Source organism: Monodon monoceros, unplaced genomic scaffold (assembly GCF_005190385.1).
Source record: "Monodon monoceros isolate NGI ecotype Baffin Bay Population unplaced genomic scaffold, NGI_Narwhal_1 Super_Scaffold_2, whole genome shotgun sequence".
Lineage (NCBI taxonomy): Eukaryota > Metazoa > Chordata > Mammalia > Artiodactyla > Monodontidae > Monodon > Monodon monoceros.
The window spans coordinates 50,790,241-50,810,015 of record NW_021703776.1 but is presented as its reverse complement, the minus strand read 5'-3'; the positions used below and the strand labels follow the sequence as shown (position 1 = coordinate 50,810,015).

The 19,775-nt window shown below is 37.9% G+C and overlaps 1 protein-coding gene across 4 annotated transcripts in view; it reads left to right on the top strand.

Annotated features, from left to right (window-relative positions):
- CDK14 (cyclin dependent kinase 14) overlaps positions 1-19,775 on the top strand; it is a 609,384-nt gene that overhangs the window by 392,607 nt on the left and 197,002 nt on the right. The window lies entirely within an intron of this gene.

Genomic DNA, 19,775 nt, shown 5'->3' with positions numbered 1-19,775 from the left:
AATTACATAATGATGTATTTCAGTGAAGCATGGCTAAATAAAATTACCTATTAGGTTAATTAACATGAAACCTTTCTGAGTTAGTATTGCATCCCTATGTGTTAAATTCAGATTGTGTTTAGCATTTAATCTAACTTATTCGATTAGTCTCCTGTTTCTTTGTGGTTCCCTTGGATGGAGCCTGAATACATATTTAGAGAATTAATCTGAGTTATAAAACTCCTTTCAACACAGACTTAACCTAGATTCCTTTAGATTCTTGCTCTTCAGTTTCTGGTCTTCTGAACAGCAATATCAGCATTGCTGAGATGGTTGTTAAAAATGCAAGATCTCAGGCTTCAACCCAGACCTAGGTGACTAGAATCTGCATTCTGACAAGATCCCCATGTGATTGGTGTATACATTAAAAGGTGAGAAACACTACTTCAGATGCTTTTTTTCAATGAACACATAGGCTTTGAGGAGATTTCTGGTGCCATCATAGTGCTGAAGAAGAGAAAGGCAAAAATACTGACTCGTGGCGAGTTATGGTTCTGTTCATCTGCTGTCCTCCTGTCAGATGCAGCCCGACACTGGCTTTATCTGCAGCCCTCTTTCCAAATGTTTTGACAGTGCAGATGGTTCTGAATGGCTGTAAATGATAACTTGATTGAAGCCTCATAACTTTCAATTAGGGAAGTCTGTAGGAGAAGGGGCTTGTCTCCCTCATGGTCATACTGTGAGCTGGGTGGGTCGCTGTCCCCTCTGCACCCTCTCCAGTGCATGGGCTGTGCTGTGTCGTGATCCCTCCCGGTCTCTGTGGCTAAATGCTGCCACTTGAGGGTGAAACTGTTACTCTCTGCCTAAAGCTCTCTATCCTAAGGAATCTCAAGCCTTTGCTAATAAATGGATGAAATTGGAAGCTAAAATTTAGGAGGGTTTTTTTTTCTTTTTGAGATTTTAATTGCACCATATTTTAAAATATTAAAGTCTTTCTACATTATCTGTTGAGGTTCAACCAAACTGTTGCCCTGAGACTTAGGGAAGAAGGAGAACAATGTTTTATTTTTTGATGACCAAAATAAGGTTCATGTCAAGTAGATAAATAATAACCTCTAGGTTCTGTTTTATACTTCTTCATGTGGGTTAATTGCTTATTGGGTTACTTAGCATCTTGTAACAATGTTTTTTGGGAAAATTGAGTATACTCCACTTGCAATGTCATGTGTCAAATGCAGGTATTATTTGAATATGGGAGGTAATGGGTCTAATTAATACCTATTTTAGTTGAAAGATGTAAAGTTATCTTGCACCATATCATCCCAACAGGACTTTAATAATCAGATGCATTACACTGCATCTGAGCTGGGGACTGTAGTGACCACCTCTGTTTGATACAGGTCTGGGAGGGCTGCTATATTGCAAAAACCTCTCTGATTCATTTGAACTGTATCTTTAAAAGTGAAAGACCAAATTCTTGTTCTGAGAAAGATGATAGTGCCCATTATATTTACAAGTAAATAAATTACAGTTGGAGGAAGTCATATGAGAAGTATGGAGTTAGGGGACCTAACCTAGTGGTTGATCAGGAAACCTTCCCAAGGAAGTGACATTAAACTTGATGTTTCCTACTCTGATGGAGAGAAGTTCTTGCCCCTTCCTTGGGAATTTTTTTTTTTTTCTCTGCGTTCCACTCTCCTCACCATTGCCCCAAATTTAGTAGTTTAGATAAATGTTTTCATTTTGAATTCTTTTGCCATAGAGCTTGTACATCAGTTTTCAAATACCTTCATATCTAGCTTACTTAATCTTTAATTAGTTTGCTGCCCAAGTTATTTAAGATCGAACTTTGACATTTCGCATTCTAGCCTGCAGTTCTAGACAGCTCGTGTTGATTCCAAGAAAAAGTTTATAAAAATGTACACAGGTTCTTTTTTTCTCATATAGGGAAAACTCAAAATGCCATGGCTCTTCCACTTAAAATGACTGATTCTATATATGGTCCCAAGGAGATGGCTGCCTTCCTTCATTTCGCCTTTTTTAAAATAAACTTTTAATTTTAGAGGAGTTTTATATTTATAGAAAACTTGCAAAGACAGGAGTTCCTACATACTCCTCACCTGGTTTCCCTATTGATAATATCTTACATTACTATGGTACATTTGTCACAACTAAGAAACCCACAATGGTACATTACTATTAATCAAACTTTATTTTTATTTCACTAGTTTTTCCTAATTTCCTTTTCCTGTTTTAGGATCCCGTTTAGGATACCACATTACGTGTAGTTGCCATGTGTCCTTAGCCTCCTCTGGGTTATGATAGTTTCTCAGACTTTCCCTGTTTTTCTTAACCTTGACAGTTCTGAGGTGTATTAGTCAGGTATTTTGTAGAACGTCCCTCAGTTTGGGTTTGTCTCATGTTTTGGGAAGGAAGACCATAGAGGTGAAGTGACATGAGTCCCATCACATCATGTCAAGACTCTATGCTATCAACGTGACTTATCATTGATGATGTTAACGTTGAACACATGGTTACGGTACTGTTTTTCTGGTTCCTCCATTATAATGTTACTCTCCATCCCCCACCTGACTCTTTGGAAACAGGTCACTAAGCTCAGCTGTCACCCTGGTGGCTTTACAACTAGTGGTTGTAATTGCTTCTGCCCTCAAAGCTAGTAAAACAACTGGGTTCTCCACGGTTATGTCCAACTTTATTCACCACGAATATTGGGATATAGACAAAAATCGAGAACTTCTAGCCTAGGAATAAGACACAAACCTCTTAGAGTAGAATATGGTCTATGGCTCTCTTTTTAACTTTTTCTTCCATTTTCCACGCAGAGCCATAACACTAGCACTTGGCTGTCTCAATATTCCTCAGTTATTGGCTCCTGTTTTCTCTACCTGGAATGCACGGGTCCCATTCCTGGCTCCATCACCTCATTATCCAATATCGCGGGAATTGTGTAGAATGTTTTAGAATTATTGTGTTTATAGCATACATACTTGAGAGACACGTGATAGACGTTTTGCCCAAATTGACAACAGTCCTAAACGTTTACATGACTGTACCAATAATAAGTGAAGATGGGAGAAAAAACACACACACACACTTTTTCCATACTATCAGGAAAAGATAAAAGTTATCATTACGCTAGAGGAATGACTAAATTATCTCTGTGTTCTCTTTATAGAAAAATATATTATAGAATTATCATAGAATAGGTAATTGAACATTATACAGCCAAAACTGTAAAAAGAAAAGTATTAGGGAGGTGTGTCAGATAGTTCATAAGTATGTTATATTATTTTTCCAAGTTATGTATTATTGCCATATTCATTAGCCTTAAAAAATTTATGGTTTCTTTTTATTATTTTTTCTCACCCTAAATTCACTTTTGTACCTAATTTTTTTATTCATAATGAGAACTCCCAAATTGTATGACCTTCGGGACTAAAAAAATTATCTGTGTCTGCTCATAATGACAAAGCATTATCAATTCTGCTTAAAATCTTGATTTGAATTATAATGAAAAAAATATTTACACAGCTGTGGCATAAATTAAATTAGGAAATTTTGAGCTCAAAAGAATTAAAGATGTGTGAGCATGGGTGGGTGTTTTATATATTACCTTGCCTGGTAAGTAATCCTAAAATGAGACTTTGAACACACTGCATCCTGTGACACCTTTAATTGTAAGCTTTTGTGACCAGTTCTTTTTCTTGAAAAATTTAGTCTAAGCACTTGATAATTACACAGTGATTCAAATTCCCAATAGAAGCAAATTAAAGGAGACATTTATTTTATTTATACATAAATTTTATTTCCTGAAATAAAATTATATATCATAAGTATAGAGCTTAAATGGATGAATTCTTTCTCAGTAAACCACTCAGGGCAGTCAACTTAATCCATCGAGAGAGGTAGCACAGGGTTAATGGAGGGTAGCAAAAGAAAAGGGGGGGGAAAAAAAGCAGGCAAAAACTCCCTCCATATTAAATTGAATGGCTTTTTATTGCTGTTTAGCAATAAAGAAGCTCCAGTAATAAAGTATTCTGCTGTGTTAAGATGTTGATATGTTTTATACTTCTACTTTTTTATTTTTTGTGCTTTCTATCTCTTTTTGTAAATCCTTTAAATATAATTCTCTCAGCTTCATTAGTACACCCTCAAGCATCTTTGAAAAATGACAGCATAGGAAACATCCATGAGAAATGAAAGTCCAAATCCCTTAGCCAGCTAAGCAGATAAGTGTCTATAGAAATGCTATATCATCTCATTCCAACTGAGTAGAATTGCAGCATAGATTTATCTTTTGTTTTAAGTATCATATTATGGAGATGTTATGGACCAAGCACAAGTAGTGGTAAAAGAATGTCCATAAGTGGTTCTGACAGTGTAAAGGTTTCCTCAACAGCCAGCTTAGCAGATACACCATGGGGGTGGATGTGGGTTCTGCTGAGGGTCTTCACACTCAGAGTTGCAGCTTGTGGTGGGAAAGACTAAGGCCGATAGGTGGAGAATAGAGGGTATATTTTGAATAGAGAAAAGGAAGGTGCCAGTAGCTATTAAATATTCAAGATATTTTATGTAAACTGAAATAATAAAACAATAGAAATGTAGCTCAGTAGTCTTAGAAAAGAATTCTTGGTATAAAAAATGTAAAAACGCATCAAATTGAAATTTTAGATCTAACTGGATGTCTGAAGCCCCAATATCTATAAGAATATCATTGCATTTTAATACACAAATAAAATAAATAAATACACAAATAAAATACATACATAAATACACAAATAAATAAATACACAAATAAAATAGTTCTTGTCTCTCAGATTTTTTTAACGTTTTATTATTATTATTACTATCATTATTTTTTATATATTTTTTAAAGTGTACTTGATGTACAATATTGTTTTACAGATGTACAACATAGTGATTTAGTATTTTTATATATTATACTCCATTTTAAGTTATTACAAAATAATGGCTATATGTCCCTTTGTTGTACAATATATCTTTGTTTCTAGTTTATTTTATACATTGTAGTTTGTATCTCTTAATCCCATACCATTATCCTGCCTCTCCCCCACTTCCCTCTCCACACTGGAAAACACTAGTTTGTTCTCTGTGTCTGTGAGTCTGTTTCTGTTTTGTTATATACATTTATTTGCTTTATTTTTTAGATTCCACACATAAGTGATAACATAGAGTATTTTTTTTTCTCTGACTTATTTCACTAAGCATAATACCCATTATGCTTAGTGATCCATCCATGTTGTTGCAAATGGCAGAATTTCATTCTTTATATGGTTATTTCATAGTATGTGTACATACATACTGTGAAATATATATATATCCCTTTTATCCATTCATCTGTTGATGGACACTTAGGTTGCTTCCATATCTTGGCTATTGTAAATAATGCTGCTATAAACATTGAGTGCATGTATCTTTTCCAATAAGAGTTTTTGTTTTCTTCAGATATATACCTGGGAATGGAATTGTTGGATCATAGGGTAGTTCTATTTTTAGTGTTTTGAGGAACTTCCAAAATGTTTTCCGTAGTGACTGCACCAATTTACATTTTCACCAACAGTGCGCTAGGTTCTCTTTTTTCCACATCCTCACCAACATTTGTTGTTTGTAGACTTCAATGATAGGCACTCTGACAGGTGTGAGGTGATATCTCATTGTGGTTTTGATTTGCATTTCTCTGATGATTAGTGATGTTGAACATCTTTTCATGTGCCTGTTGGTGATCTGTATATCTTCTTTGGAAAAATGTCTATTCACCTCTTCTGCCAATTTTTAACCAGGTTGTTTGGGGTTTTTTTGATATTGAGTTGTATGAGCTGTTTATGTATTTTGGATATTAACCCCATATCAGTCATATCATTTGCAAATATTTTCTCCCATTCCATAGTTGCCTTTTTGTTGATTTTCTTTGCTGTGCAAAGCTTTTAACTTTAATTAGGTCCCATTTGTTTATTTTTATTTCTGTTTACTTTCCCTGAGAAGTCTGATCCAAAAAAAATTGCTATAATTTATGTTAAAGAGTGTTGTGCTTATGTTCCCTTCTAGGAGTTTCATGGTTTCAGGTTTTACATTTAGGTCTTTAAACCATTTTGAGGTGTTTTCTTTTGTTTTCATATACGGTTCTAATTTCCTTCTTTTACATGCAGCTGTCCACTTATTGAAGAGACTGGTCTTTTTCTCTATTGTATATTCTTGCCTCCTTTGTCATAGATTATTTCAAACTGAGGCTCCAGTTCTTTAATAACCTTGGTTTCAGTCAATTTGGTCAAAAACAGTGAAATTAAAGCATGTGATAGATATTCTGGTGAAGATGCAAATGTATTAGTTAGTCAGGAAGGATATCTTTAAATATATTTTTAAAGAAAACTGAATTTTTCCTCATTAACCACTCATTTATAAAGATTCAAAATACAAAAAAAAAAAGACCCCACTGTAAGTGCATGGGTTTATTTCTGGACTCTCTATTCAGTTCCATTGATCTAGTGTCTGTTTTTGTGCCAGTACCATGCTGCTTTGATTACTGTAGCTTTATAGTGTAGTCTTATATCAGGGAGCTTTGTTATTTTTTTCTCCTCTTCAATTTTTTGGAATAGTTTGAGAAGAATATATATTAGCTCTTCTTTATATGTTCGGCAGAATTCTCCTGTGAAGCTATTCAGTCCTGGAGTTTTGTCTGCTGGGAGTTTGTTTTGTTTTGTTTTTTAATTACAAATTCATTTTCACTACTAGTGATCTGTTCAGATTCTCTCTTTCTTTGGTTCAGTCTTGGAAGCTTGTATGTTCCTAGAAATTTGTTCATTTCTTCTATGTTGTCCAATTTGTTGGCATATGACTGTAGTATTCTCTTATTATTTTTTTGTATCTCTGTGATATCAGTTGTTATTTCTCCTCTTTTATTTCTTATTTTGCTTATTTGGATCCTCTCTCTTTTTTTCTTGATGAGCCTTTCTAAAGGTTTATCAATTTTATTTATCTTTTCAAAAAACCAGCTCTTGGCTTCATTGATCTTCTCTATTGTGTGTTGTGTTTCTATTTTATTTCCTCTCTGATCTTTATTATTTCCTTCCTTCTGCTGACTCTAGGCTTTGTATGTTCTTCTTTTCTAATTCTTTAGATGGTAGGTTAGGTGGTTTATTTGAGATTTTTCTTTTATTTCTTGAGTTAGACCAGTATCACTATAAACTTCCCTCTTAGAACTGCTTTTGCTGCATCCCATAGATTTTGGAAAGTTGTTTTTATTTTCATTTGTCTTGAGGCATTTTCTGATTTTCTCTTTGATTTCTTCATTGACCCATTGGTTTTTAGTAGCATGTTATTTAATCTCCACGTGTTTGTGTTTTTTTCACTTTTCTCCCTGTTATTGATTTCTAGTTTCATACTGCAGTCAGAAAAAATGTTTTATATAATTCCCTTAAATTTGTTGAGACTTGTTTTATGGCCTAGCATGTGATCTGTCCTGGAGAATAGTCCATCTGCACTTGAAAATAATGTGTATTCTGCTGGTTTCAGTTGTAATGTCCTGTAGATATCTATTAAGTTCAACTTGTCTAATGTGTCACTTAGGACCACTGTTTCCTTATTGATTTTCTGTCTAGATGATGATCTGTCCATTGATGTAAGTGGGGTCTAAAAGTCCCCTACTAATATTGTATTACTGTCAATTTCTCCATTTATGTCTGTTAATATTTGCTTTATATATTTAGGTGGTCCTGTATTAGGTGCATATATGTTAACAAGTGTTATAAACTCTTCTTTTATTGATCCCTTTATCATTATATAATGCCCTTCTTTGTATTTCATTTTAGCCTTTGTTAAAGGCTAAAGTTTATTTTGTCTCATATGAGTATTACTACCCCTGCTTTCTTGTCATTTCTATTTGTATGAAATATCTTTTTCCATCCCCTTACTTTCAGTCTGTGTGTGTCTTTAGCTCTGAAGTGAGTCTCTTGGAAGCAGCATATAGATGGGTCTTGTTTTTTTATCCAGTTAGCCACTCTATGTCTTTTGATCAAAGCACTTAATCCATTGACATTTAAAGTGATTATTGATAGATATGTACTTATTGCCATTTTGTTACTTGTTTTTTTGGTTGTTTATGTAGTTCTTCTCTGTTCTTTTTTTCTTCTTTTAGTTTCTTCCTGGTAGTTTGATGATTTTCTTTAGTGGAATGCCTATGTTCCTTTCTTTCTATTTTTCATGTATCTATTGTAGGTTTTGGTTTGTGATTGCCATGGAGTTCATATATGTTGATCTATAACTATATCTGCTTGCTTTTTTTTTTTAAAGGATCTTGCCATGGAAATGCAAATGTTATTTTTTTAATTAATTTATTTTTATAATTTATTTTTAAAAAATTTTGGGCTGCGTTGGATCTTTGTTGCTGTGCACGGGCTTTATCTAGTTGCACCGAGCGGGAGCTACTCTTTGTTGCGGTGCATGGGCTTCTCATTGTGGTGAGTTCTCTTGTTGCGTAGTACGGGCTCTAGGCATGCAGGCTTCAGTAGTTGTGGCACATGGGCTTAGTTGCTCCATGGCATGTGGATCTTCCTGGACCAGGGCTCGAACCCATGTCCCCTGCATTGGCAGGTGGATTCTTAACCACTGGACCACTAGAGAAGTCCCTATCTACTTGTTTTAAACTGGTAGTCATTTAAGTTCAAACACCTTTCAAAAGATCTACATCTTTTTACCCCACTCCCTCACATTTTGTGTTTTTGATGTCATAATTTGCATCTTCATGTTTATCCCTTTACTGTTTATAGTAGTTATACTTGATTTTACAATTATTTTTGTCTTTTAATCTTCCTACTAGCTTATTTAAGTGGTTGATCCCCAGTCTTTACAGTATTTGCTTTTACTAGTGGGATTTTTCCTTTCCTGGATACTTACTTGTTGATGTAGCCTTTTATTTTCCACTTAGAGAAGACCCTTTAACTTTTTTTTGGATAGTTTTAGTATTGATGAACTCTTTTAGTTTTTGCTTGTCTGAGAATTTTTATTTTTAATCTCTCTTTTGATTCTAAATGGTAATCTTGCTGGGAAGAGTTGCAGGTTTTTCTCTTTCATCACTTTAAATATATCATGCCACTCCCTTTTGGCCTGCAAAGTTTCTGCAGAAAAATCACCTGATCACCTTATGAGGGTTCCCTTGTATAGGACTCTTTATTTTTCTCTTGCTGCCTTTAGAATTCTCTCTTTGTCTTTTGGCATTTTAATTATGATATGTCTTGGTGTGGGTCTGTTTGGGTTCATCTTGTTTGTGATTCTCTGTGCTTCCTGTACCTGGATAGCTGTTTTCCTTCTTCAGGTTTGGGAATTTTTCAGCCATAATTTCATCAAATACATTTTCAACCCTTTTTTCTCTCTCTCTACTCCTTCTAGTCCTCCTATAATGTGTATGTTGGTATGCTTGACGTCTCAAAGGTCCCTTAAACTATTCTCATTTAAGAAAAAAAATTTTTTTTGCTGTTCTGATTAGATTATTTCCACTATTCTATATTCCAGATCACTTATGTGTTCTTCTGTATCACCTAGTCTGCTGTTACTTCCTTCTAGTGTGTTTTTCATTTCAGTTATTGTATTCTTCATTTCTGACTGGTTGTTTTTATATTTTCTACTTCCTTGTTAAAATGCTCACTGTGTTCATCTATTCTTTTCCCTAATTCTATTAGCAGTCTTATTACTAATCTTTGAACTATTTATCTGATAAATCATTTATTTCTGTTTCATTATTGTTTTCTTCAGGGGTTTTCTCTTGTTCTTTTAATTAAGACAAATTCCACTGTCTTCTCATTTTGCTTATCTTTCTCCGTCTCTTTGAAATTAGGTGAAACCATTACCTATTGTGATCTTGAAGGGGTGTCCTTATGTGGAAGCATCCTTATATAGTCTGTCTGTGCCCATTGGCTTTGGTGGGAGAACTGGATCTGATGTAAACATGAGTCTTGTCTTTCCCCAGAGCGTACTGGCAGCTATCACCTTGGTAGGAAGTGGGACTAGAGATGGAGTGGCTAGAGCAAGAGCTAGGTGTGAGCTGGGGCTTCCCCTATTCTTACTGGCAAACTCCAGTTTACTGGGGGCAAGGTCAGGTCCCAAGCTGCTGGAGCAGAAGCTGTGAGGGTCAGGTCTGAGCTGGGTCAACTCCATCTGACTGTGTTCTCCCCTCTTCCAGCACTAGCACCCTTGCCCCAGAAGGGCATAGTGCTGGATCAAGAGGGACTGGCTAGATTCTTTGTGTGGATCTGGATGTGGGTTGTGGCAGAGTACTGAACTGCTTCTGGTGCATTGCCCCCTTAGGTGCCAGAAGTGGCCACTGTTACCCCATTCAGGTGCCATTTGGGATCTGAGCTGACTGGCTCTGAGCTGGCTCCATCCTTCACAACAATTCACTCTGCTTGTCCGTAGCAGCCCTCACCTAGTGTGGAGCTGCACTGCAAAGCAAGTGGGGCCAGAATGAACACTTGGCTCAGCTGGGTCGCATGCCAGAGTGGTCATGGGAAACTGGCCAGAGTCCGGTGTAGTTTCAATTTGCTTTCTCCACCTTGTTTTGTGAGTAAGCAAGTGTGTGTTCACACTTCACAAGTGGAGTCCAGGTTTCATACAGCCCCTGTGTGAGTCATACTGGTTTTCTAACCAGCTGAGGGGAGTCTTTCTTCCCACTGTTGGAACTCAGGGCTTGGCCGCCCAATATGTGGCTCTAACAGCTCACTCCCCAGGGAAGATCTCCCTCCTCTTCTGAGTTCCCTCCCAAGAGCACAGGTCCCGACCTGACTGCTTCTCTTCCCTTCCTATCTGATTACATATCTGTCTCTCTTATGGGTTGTATAAGTCTTTCTGAGAGTTTTCAGTTAGTTTTCAGTGAGAATTGCTCCACATGTATATATATTTTTGATGTGTTTGTTGGGTTCCACGTCTTCCTGTTATACCTTCTTGCTCTTAATCTCCTTCAAATTTGATGAAAACAACGTGTTACAACTCATCTGCCAAGGGGGACCTTCAAGATGGCGGAGGAGTAAGACGTGGAGATCACCTTCCTCCCCACAAATACACCAAATATACATAAACATGTGGAGCAACTGCTACAGAGCACCTACTGAACACTGGCAGAAGACCTCAGACTTCTGAAAAGGCAAGAAAATCCCCTCGTACCTGGGTAGGGCAAAAGAAAAAAGAAAAAACATAGACAAAAGCATAGGGTTAGGACCTGCACCTCTGGGAGGGAGCTGTGAAGGAGGAAAGGTTTCCACACACTAGGAAGCCCCTTCGCGGTTGGAGACTGCGGGTGGCAGAGGGGGGAAGCTTCGGAGCCACGGAGGAGAGCGCAGCAACAGGGTTGCAGAGGGCAAAGCGGAGAGATTCCTGCACAGAGGATCAGTGCTGACCAGCACTCACCAGTCTGAGAGGCTTGTCTGCTCACCCGGTGGGGCAGGTGGGGGCTGGGAGCTGCGGCTCGGGCTTCGGAGGTCAGATCCCAGGGAGAGGACTGGGGTTGGCTGCATGAACACAGCCTGAAGGGAGCTAGTGCGCCACAGCTAGCCAAGAGGGAGTCCGGGAAAAACTCTGGAACTGCCTAAGAGGCAAGAGACCATTGTTTCAGGGTGTGCAGGGAGAGGGGATTCCTTCCCTGTCTGCCCACAGAAGGCACAGCACTGCCTTATTGAGCTCCAGAGATGGGCGCGAGCCATGGCTATCAGCTTGGACACCACAGACAGGCATGAAAGGCTAATGCTGCTGCTGCAGCCACCAAGAATCCTGTGTGCAAGCACAGGTCACTATCCACAGCCCCCTGGGAGCCTGTGCAGCACGCCACTGCCAGGGTCCCCTGATCCAGAGACAACTTCCCTGGGAGAACTCACGGTACGCCTCAGGCTGTTGCAATGTCACAACGGCCTCTGCTGTGGCAGCCTTGCCCTGCATTCCACTTATAACTACCGTATCCCTCCCCACCCCCACATGAGTGAGCCAGGGCACCCTACATGCAGAGGTGGGGCCAAAACCAAAGCTGAACCCTGGGAGCTGTGCAAACAAAGAAGAGAAAGGGAAATTTCTCTGTGCAGCCTCAAGAGCAGTGGATTAAATCTCCACAATCAACTTGATGTACCCTGCATCTGTGGAATACCTGAATAGAAAATGAATCAACCCAAAACTGAGGTGGTAGACTTTGGGAGCAACTGTAGGCTTGGGGTTTGCTGTCTGTGACTGACTTGTTTCTGATTTTTATGTTTATCTTAGTATAGTTTTTAGTGCTTATTATTGTTGGAGGATTTGCTTATTGCTTTTGTTGCTCTCTCCCTCCTTTTTTTTAATTACTTTCGAATTTTTTAAATTTTAATAATTTTTAAATTTTATTTAGTTTTCACTTTTTATTTTTTTATTTTTTTCTCCCTTTTCTTCTGAGCCGTGTGGCTGACAGGGTCTTGGTGCTCCAGCCTGGTGTCAGGCCTGAGCCTCTGAGATGGGAGAGTAGAGTTAAGGACATCAATTGGTGAAAGCTCTCCCATAGATCTCCGTCTCAGCTCTAAGACCCAGCTACACCCAACGGTCAGCAAGCTCCAGTGCTGGACGCTCCATGCCAAACAACTAGCAAGACAGGAGCACAGACCCACCCATGAGCAGAGGCTGCCTGAAATCATACTGAGTTCACAGAAACCCCAAAACACACCACCAGGTGCAGCCCTGCCCACCAGAAAGACAAGATCCAGCCCCACCCACCAGAACACAGGCACCAGTCCCCTCCACCAGGAAACCTACACAACCCACTGAACCAACCTGACCCACTGGGGACAGACACCAAAAACAATGGGAACTACAAACCTGTAGCCTGCAAAAAGGAGACCCCCAAACACAGTAAGTTAAGCAAAATGGGAAGACAGAGAAATATGTGGCAGATGAAGAAGCAAGGTAAAAACCCACCAGACCAAACAAATGAAGAGGAAGTAGGCAGTCTACCTGAAAGAGAATTCAGAGTAATAATAGTAAAGAGGATCCAAAATCTTGGAAATAGAATGGAGAAAGTAAAAGAAATGTTTAACAAGGACCTAGAAAAGCTAACGAGCAAACAAACAATGATGAACAACACAATACATGAAATAAAAAATTCTCTAAAAGGAATCAATAGCAGAATAACTGAGGTAGAAGAACGGATGAGTGACCTGAAATATAAAGTAGTGGAAAAAACTACTGCAGGACAGAATAAAGAAAAAAAAAATGAAAAGAATTGAGGACAGTCTCAGAGTCCACTGGGACAACATTAAACACACCAACATTCGAATTATAGGGGTTCCAGAAGAAGAAGAGAAAAACAAAGGGTCTGAGATAATATTTGAAGAGATTATAGTCGAAAACTTCCCCAATATAAGAAAGGAAATAGGCCAGTCCAGGAAGCACAGAGAGTCCCATACAGGATAAATCCAAGGAGAAACATGCCAAGACACATATTGATCAAACTATCAAAAATTAAATACAAAGAAAAAATATTAAAAGCAGCAGGGAAAAGGAACAAATAAATACAAGGGAATCCCCATAAGGTTAACAGCTGATCTTTCAACAGAAACTCTGCAAGTCAGAAGGGAGTGGCAGGACATATTTAAAGTGATGAAAGGGAAAAACCTATAACCAAGATTATTCTACCAGCAAGGATCTCATTCATATTCGATGGAGCAATCAAAACCTTTATAGACAAGCAAAAGTTAAGAGAATTCAGCACCACCAAACCAGCTTTACAACAAATGCTAAAGAAACTTCACTAGGCAGGAAACACAAGAGAAGGAAGAGACCTCCAAAAACAAACCCGAAACAATTAAGAAAATGGTAATAGGAACATACATATTGATAATTACCTTAAATGTACATGGATTAAATGCCCCAATCAAAAGACATAGACTGGGTGAATGGATACAAAAACAAGACTCATAAATATGCTGTCTACAAGAGACCCACTTCAGACCCAGGGACACATACAGACTGAAAGTGAGGGGATGGAAAAAGATATTCCATGCAAATGGAAATCAAAAGAAAGCTGGAGTAGCAATTCTCATATCAGACAAAGTAGACTTTAAAGCAAAGACTATCACAAGAGAGAAGAACAGTACATAATAATCAAGGGATCAATCCAAGAAGAAGATATAACAATTGTAAATATTTATGCACCAACATAGGAGCACCTCAATACATAAGGCAGATGCTAACAGCCACAAAAGGAGAAAACGACAGTAACATAATCATTGTAGGGGACTTTAATACCCCAATGAAAATAAATAAGGAAACACAAGCTCTAAATGACACATTAAACAAGATAGACTTAATTGATATTTATAGGGCAGTCTGTCCAAAAACAACAGAATACACTTTCTTCTCAAGTGCTCATGGACCATTCTCCAGGCTATATCATATCTTGGGTCACAACTTGAGCCTGGGAAAATTAGAGAAAATTGAAATCATATCAAGTGTCTTTTCCCACCACAACACTATGAGACTAGATATCAATTACAGGAAAAAAAGCTGTAAAAAATGCAAACACATGGAGGCTAAACAACATGCTACTAAATAACCAAAAGATCACTGAAGAAATCAAAGAGGAAATCCAAAAATACCTAGAAACAAATGACAATGAAAACACGAAGACCCAAAACCTATGGGATGCAGCAAAAGCAGTTCTAAGAGGGAAGTTTATAGCAATACAGTTGTACCTCAAGAAACAAGAAACATCTCAAATAAACAATCTAAACTTACACCTAAAGCATTTAGAGAAAGAAGAACAAAAAAAACCCCAGAGTTAGCAGAAGGAAAGAAACCATCAAAGATCAGATCAGAAATAAATGAAAAAGAAATTACGGAAACAATAGCAAAGATCATGAAACTAAAAGCTGGTTCTTTCAGAAGATAAACAAAATTCATAAACCATTAGCCAGACTCATCAAGAAAGAAAAAAAAGGAGAAGACTCAAATTAATAAGATTAGAAATGAAAAAGGAGAAGTAACAACTGACCCTGCATAAATACAAAGAATCATGGGGGATTGCTACAAGCAACTATATGCCAATAAAATGCACAACCTGGAAGAAATGGACAAATTCTTAGAAAAGCCCAACCTCTGAGACTGAACCAGGAAGAAATAGAAAATTTAAACAGACCAGTCACAAGAACTGAAATTGAGACTGTGATTAAATATCTTCCAAAAAACAAAATCCCAGGACTAGATGGCTTCCTAGCGAATTCTATCAAACATTTAGAGAAGAGCTAACAGCTTCTCAAACTCTTCCAAAATATAACAGAGGAAGGAACACTCCCAAACTCATTCTATGAGGCCACCATCAACCTGATACCAAAAGCAGAGATGTCACAAAAAAAGAAAACTACAGACCAATATAACTGATGAACACAGATGCAATAATCCTCAACAAAATACTAGCAAACAGAATCCAACAGCACATTAAAAGGATCATACACCATGATCAAGTGGGGTTTATTCCAGGAATGCAAGGATTCTTCAATATACACAAATCAATCAACGTGATACACCATATTAACAAATTGAAGGAGAAAACCCATATGATCATCTCAATAGATGCAGAGAAAGCTTTCAACAAAATTCAACACCCATTAACGATAAAAACCCTGCAGAAAGTAGGCATAGAGGGAACTTTCCTCAGCACAATAAAGGCCATATATGACAAACACACAGCCAACATCATCCTCAATGGTGAAAAACTGAAAGCATTTCCACTAAGATCAGGAACAAGACAACGTTGCCCACTCTCACCACTCTTATTCAACATAGTTTTGGAAGTTTTAGCCACAGAAATCAGAGAAGAAAAGGAAATAAAAGGAATCCAAATCGGAAAAGAAGAAGTAAAGCTGTCACTGTTTGCAGATGACAAGATACTATACACAGAGAATCCTAAAGATGCTACAGGAAACTACTAGAGCTAATCAACGAATTTGGTAAAGTAGCAGGGTACAAAATTAATGCACAGAAATCTCTTATACACTAATGATGAAAAATCTGAAAAGAGTAATTAAGGAAACACTCCCATTTACCATTGCAGCAACAACAACAACAAAACCTAGTAATAAACCTACCTAAGGAGACAAAAGACCTATATGCAGAAAACTATAAGACACTGATGAAAGAAATTAAAGACGATACAAACAGATGGAGAGATATACCATGTTGTTGGATTGGAAGAATCAACATTGTGAAAATGATTCTACTTCCCAAAGCAATCTACAGATTCAGTGCAATCCCTATCTAACTACCAACGGCATTTTTCACAGAACTAGAACAAAAACTGCACAATTTGTATGGAAATACAAAAGACACCAAATAGCCAAAGAAATCTTGAGCAAGAAAAACGGAGCTGGAGGAATCAGGCTCCCTGACTTCAGACTATACTACAGAGCTACAGTAATCAGGACAGTATGGTACTGGCACAAAAACAGAAATATAGATCAATGGAACAGGATAGAAAGCCCAGAGATAAACCCACGCACATATGGTCACCTTATCTTTGATAAAGGAGGCAAGAATGTACAATGGAGAAAAGACAGCCTCTTCAATAAGTGGTGCTGGGAAAACTTGACAACTACATGTAAAAGAATGAAATTAGAACACTCCCTAACACCATACACAAAAATAAACTCAAAATGGATTAATGACCTAAATGTAAGTCCAGACACTCTAAAACTCTTAGAGGAAAACATAGGCAGAACACTCTATGACATAAATCACAGCAAGATCCTTTTTGACCTACCTCCTAGAGAAATGGAATTAAAATAAAAAATAAATGGGGCTTCCCTGGTGGCACAGTGGTTGAGAGTCCGCCTGCCGATGCAGGGGACACGGGTTCATGCCCCGGTCCAGGAAGATCCCACATGCCGCGGAGGGGCTGGGCCCGTGAGCCATGGCTGCTGAGCCTGCACGCCCGGAGCCTGTGCTCTGCAACGGGAGAGGCCACAACAGTAGGAGGCCCGCATACCGCAAAAAGAATAATAAAATAAATAAAAATAAACAAACAAATGGGACCATATGAAACTTAAAAGCTTTCTAACAGTAAAGGAAACCATAAACAAGACGAAAAGACAACCCTCTTTGTCTTTTGAATGGGAGAAAATATTTGCAAGCGAAGCAACTGACAAAGGATTAATCTCCAAAATTTACAAGCAGCTCATACGACTCAATATCAAAAAATCAAACAACCCACTCCAAAAATGGGCAGAAGACCTAAATAGACATTTGTCCAAAGAAGATATACAGATTGCCAACAAACACATGAAAAGATGCTCAACATCACTGATCATTAGAGAAATGCAAGTCAAAACTACAATGAGGTATCACCTCACACTGGTCAGAATGGCCAACTTCAGAAAATCTACAAACAGTGCTGGAGAGCGTGTGGAGAAGAAGGAACCGTCTTGCACTGTTGGTGGGAATGTAAATTGATATAGCCACTATGAAGAACTGTATGGAGGTTGCTTAAAAAACTAAAAATAGAGCTACCATATGACCCAGCAATCCCAGTACTGGGCATATACCCTGAGAAAACCATATTTCAAGAAGAGTCATGTACCACAATGTTCATTGCAGCTCTGTTTACAGTAGCCAGGTAATGGAAGCAACCTAAATGGCCATCGGCCGATGAATGGATAAAGAAAATGTGGCCCGTATATACAATGGAATATTACTCAGCCATAAAAAGAAAGGAAATTGAGTTATTTGTAGTCAGGTGGATGGACCTAGAGACTGTCTTACAGAATGAAGTAAGTCAGAAAGAGAAAAGCAAATACCATATGCTAACACATACATATGGAATCTAAAAAAAAAAATGGTTCTGAAGAGCCTAGGGGCAGGACAGGAATAACGACGCAGACATAGAGAATGGACTTGAGGACACGGGGAGGGGGGAAGGGTAAGCTGGGATGAAGTGAGGGAGTGGCATGGATATGTATACACTGCCAAGTGTAAAATAGATAGCTAGTGGGAAGCGGCCACATAGCACAAGGAGATCAGCTCTGTGCTTTGTGACCACCTGGATGGGTGGGGTAGGGAGAGTGGGAGGGAGACCCAAGGAGGGTATATCGGGATATATGTATATGTATAGCTGATTCACTTTGTTATACAGCAGAAACTAACACAACTTTGTAAAGCAATTATACTCCAATAAAGATGTTAAAATAAATAAAAATAAAAACTCATCTCCCTAGAATACTGATTTTGAAATTAATTCATTATTAAATGGAATTTTTTAATGATATAAAGTACCATTTGTTTTCAGTTATTTTCACTGTATATACTATTGGTGTTTAATTTGGATAAAAATTATGTGGTGTAATAGAGAAGAGAGTTCTGCTAATGGATTACTTCTTTAATTCAAGGTATTATTTACATACAACTGGGGCAGGTATAGAGAAGTAAGGCATTGTGTTTAACCTCTAGAGGATCTGAAATAAATACACAAGGGACTGCTCACTCTAAATTGAATAGGAGTGCAGCCATTGACGAAGTGTCCCAATATGTTGATGATTTTATTAGTATCCTTTCAGGCAACATAAACCCATTAAAGGTAGAACCATTAAAAAAAAAATCCTAGAGAATTGCTAGAAGTTAGAGAGATCTAGCAAAAACACTGGTTTATCAGAATATCCAGGCCTTAAGAAGGTGGGAACCAGGTCAATTCAGGGAACTTCATCTGCAGGAATGTGGTCATTCTTGCAAGTTCTTTGCCTTTAATGTGACTTATTTCATCAACATATGCTAGTTTCTTTCCATCCTGGTCCCAGGTGACTTTATCTCCAAACTTTCAGTAGAAGTATCTGATTGGCTGTCTGCCTGTATTATGGATTCGGTGTTCCTGTTGGGTTCTGTGGTCTGGGAGGCAAGGTCTCCTGATATGCTTGACTGCCTTACTAGATAGGAACTGTGAGCCTGGCAGAAGAATTTGACCATAGTAGATGACTGATAATGAATAAGAGCTTAAGAAATAAACTCATAAAGGGAGCTGTCCTGTCTGGCAGAATGTTCATGGAAGGCTTTGTAGAAGAGATTACATTTAAATTATATAGGTTGGGTTGGATTTACATGTCAAGAGCAAACAAATGAAGAAAAAGGGAGTTCTAGGTATTAGAGTAACTTGAGCCAAGTTGTATAGGTTTATGCTTGGCCTGTGGACAGATCAGTATGGCTCAGAGATCCTCAGTGTAGCTGCCCTAGATCACCTGAGAAGCCCGAGTCAATGCGTTGCCTCTAACTGACTGAAACAGAGTCTCTGGGGTTTGTGTTCAGATCATTTGCATTTTTTAAAAGTTCCCCAAATGATTTTGATGCAAAGAGAGCTTTGAGCCCTGGACAGCTATAGCAGATAATACATTGTGAATTTGTGAAATAGAGTTGGAAAAGGATGTTAGAACAAGACTATGGAGGCTTTCTATATCAAGCTAAGGAGTTTCTTGGCCATATCCTGTGAGTAACGTAGTCAGTGAGGCTTATATTTTATTGGTTTGCACCATTTTCTGAGCCTATGTAGTTGCATCTACTTGGAGTCCTTTCTGGGCAGTAGACAGAGAAGGGAAAGGAAAGTTAAGGGATCTAGGTACATGTGGCACAGCCCTTTATACTTATTTAGAATATTATTTGTTCATTGTTTCTCCTTTGTAGGAGTAGATGTTCTAATTTCAGATTTAGATGTTCTAATTAGATGTTCTAATTCCAGATTTAGTATTCTTAGCTGAGTATATTGATGTTTTAGTAACAGTTCTTTC